The 2,695-nt window shown below is 54.0% G+C and overlaps 1 protein-coding gene across 3 annotated transcripts in view; it reads left to right on the top strand.

Annotated features, from left to right (window-relative positions):
* Positions 1 to 6: 6 nt before the first annotated feature.
* Positions 7 to 2,695, top strand: part of INCA1 (inhibitor of CDK, cyclin A1 interacting protein 1) — a 7,691-nt gene continuing 5,002 nt past the window's right edge. For 2 of the 3 annotated variants that reach the window (XM_011958387.1, XM_011958385.1), the window contains exons 1-2: positions 7 to 103; positions 480 to 606. The gene's annotated coding sequence lies outside the window, so the exon portion shown is untranslated. Of the gene's footprint in view, positions 607 to 2,695 lie in introns of all 3 variants that reach the window. The other variant, XM_011958386.1, reaches the window with a different exon arrangement.

Below are 2,695 nucleotides of genomic sequence, written 5' to 3'. Positions count from 1 at the left end.
CCCTCAGGCGAGCACCGCCCGCCGGCTCCTCCCGCGGCTCGAATCGCCGTCTCTCTCCTCCCCGCCCCGCCGAGTTCTAGAATTCGCCGCGCAGCTGCTTCAGGTGCTGGGGCCAAGTGCGGCCGGCCGTGGCGCGGCTACTTGGGCGCTCTGTCCCCGCCTGGCCCTCAAGTTCGGCCGCCCGGGACGCCGCCTCAGGCCCAAACAATCTCCTCAGGCCCGAGTGCCGCCTAAGGCCGGAGCTGCCCCCTCAGACCCGGGGCTCCCCTCAGGCCCCAGCCTGCCGCTCAGCCTGGGCCCACCACCTCGGGCCCCTCTCGGGGGACGCAGCCCCCAGTCGTCGCAGCCCCCAGGCTGGGCTGCCCGGAAGGTCCGGCCACGCCCGGTCCACCTGTCGAGGGTCCCGGTCGCCCTTTCAGGCGCCCGCCGCCCCCTCCGGCCCGGCGCTTCCCTCCAGCGGGGCTCCAGGCTCCAGGCAGCCCCTCAGCCCCAGCCTGACTCTCGGGTCCTCATCCTCCCTTGCCGGCCCGGGCCGTGGCTACCCCGAAGTCAACTGTGGAGGATCCTTCCTGGCTTCCTTCAGCTCTCTCCTGCCCTTGGATCTAGGTCACCCGCTTGGGCCCCACTTATCTGTGGCCGGAATGCCCCGCAGCTCCCGCTGACCGCCCCCCTCCCGCGTTCTGCTGACCCCCCTCCGAGTCAGGACATCCCCTTTACACCCCACTTTAGGCCCTTTCAGCTCAACTCCAACCTTTGACCTCCGCCTGTGACCTCACCTGCTTTCTCAGCCCATCCCTAGTTCCCTTGGATAAATGCTAGTTCACCTCTACAGTTCAGTTCTAGCTGGCTGCTTCTGTCCTTCAGGAGCCTGCAGGCACTCTCTCCTAACTTTTCTAGTCTTTTTGTTTGTTTGTTTGTTTTTTGAGACGGAGTCTTGCTTTGTCGCCCAGGCTGGAGTTCAGTGGTGCGACCTCGGCTCATGGCAACCTCCGCCTCCTGGGTTCAAGCACTTCTCCTGCCTCAGCCTCCCAAGTAGCTGGGATTACAGGTGCACACCACCACACCCAGCTAATTTTTGTAATTTTAGTAGAGACAGGGTTTCACTGTGTTAGTCAGGCTGGTCTCGAACTCCTGACCTCAAGTGATCCGCCCACCTTGGCCTCCCAAAGTGCTGGGATTACAGTCTTGAGCCACCGTGCCTGGCTTTTTTTTTTTTCTTCTTAGAAACAGGGTCTCACTCTGACGCCCAGGCTGGAGTGCAGTGGTGTGATCTCACCTCACTGCAGCCTTGACCTCCTGGGGCTCAGATGGTACTCCCATCTCAGCCTCCCAGGTACAAGTGCACACCACCACACTTGGCTAAATTTTTTTGTATTTTTGTAGAGAGGGGGTTTTGCCATGTTGCCCAGGCTGGTCTCAAACTCCTGGGCGCAAGTGATCCACCCACTTCCACCTCCCAAATTGCTGGGATTACAAGCCTGAGCCACTGTCCCCAGCCTTAACTGCCCTTTCTCCCCACCCCAACTGGCCTTCAGGTCATCTTTGGCCGTCCCTAATTTTAGCTATATGCAACTGACCTCCCTGCTCACCTTCCTATCCACAGGCATTCCCAACTGCCCCCTCCTTCCCTGTCACCAGTTGACCATTATGTCCACACTTAACTTTTTAAAATTTATTTATTTTTGAGACAGAGTTTCACTCTTGTTGCCCAGGCTGGAGTGCGAGTGCAATGGCATGATTTCAACTCACCGCAACCTCTGCCTCCCCGGTTCAAGCAATTCTACTGCCTCAGCCTCCTGAGTAGCTGGAATTACAGGCACCTGCCACCACCCAGCTAATTTTTGTATTTTTTAGTAGACAGGGTTTCTCCATGTTGGTCAGACTGGTCTCGAACTCCCGACCTCAGGTGATCCACCCGCCTCGGCCTCCCAGAGTGCTGGGATTACAGGCATGAGCCACCACACCCGGCCAACTTTTTTTTAAAAATAGAGATGATGTCTCTCTGTGTTGCCCAGGCTGGTCTCCAACTCCTAAGGTCAGGCAATTCTCACGCCCCGGCCCCTCAAAGTGCTGGGATTACAGGTGTGAGCCACAGCGCCCAGTCCACACACTTAACTTTCACTAACCACTCATAGTTGATTCATTGAGAACCCTCAATTCTGTCACTTCCCTTACCCCCAAATGCCTCCGCCCCATCCAATCTCCACTGTCATTTTTCAATTTCATTGTTCCATATTGCCAGTTGTCACTTTCTTTTTTTTTTTTGCCAGTTGTCACTTAACTGCCATCTGTAAATTTCACTTATTTTGCACATTTAGCTTCAGAAGATTTGCTTTCTCCTTTATCTTTTTACCATATCCACTTTTCCTGTGCTCACTGTCTTCAACCTAATGTTCAATTAATAGTCCAGCACTACAAGTATCTTTTTCTTTTTTTTTTTTTTTTGAAGACAGAGTCTTGCTCTGTTGCCAGGCTGGAGTGCACTTCTGTAAATTTCACTTATTTTGCACATTTAGCTTCAGAAGATTTGCTTTCTCCTTTATCTTTTTACCATATTCACTTTTCCTGTGCTCACTGTCTTCAACCTAATGTTCAATTAATAGTCCAGCACTACAAGTATCTTTTTCTTTTTTTTTTTTTTTTTTTGAGACAGAGTCTTGCTCTGTTGCCAGGCTGGAGTGCACTGGTGCAATTT

The sequence above is a fragment of the Colobus angolensis genome, unplaced genomic scaffold (assembly GCF_000951035.1).
Source record: "Colobus angolensis palliatus isolate OR3802 unplaced genomic scaffold, Cang.pa_1.0 Scaffold47, whole genome shotgun sequence".
NCBI classification, from domain to species: domain Eukaryota; kingdom Metazoa; phylum Chordata; class Mammalia; order Primates; family Cercopithecidae; genus Colobus; species Colobus angolensis.
Note: the sequence above shows the minus strand (reverse complement) of the source record. Positions and strands in the feature narration are given on the sequence as shown.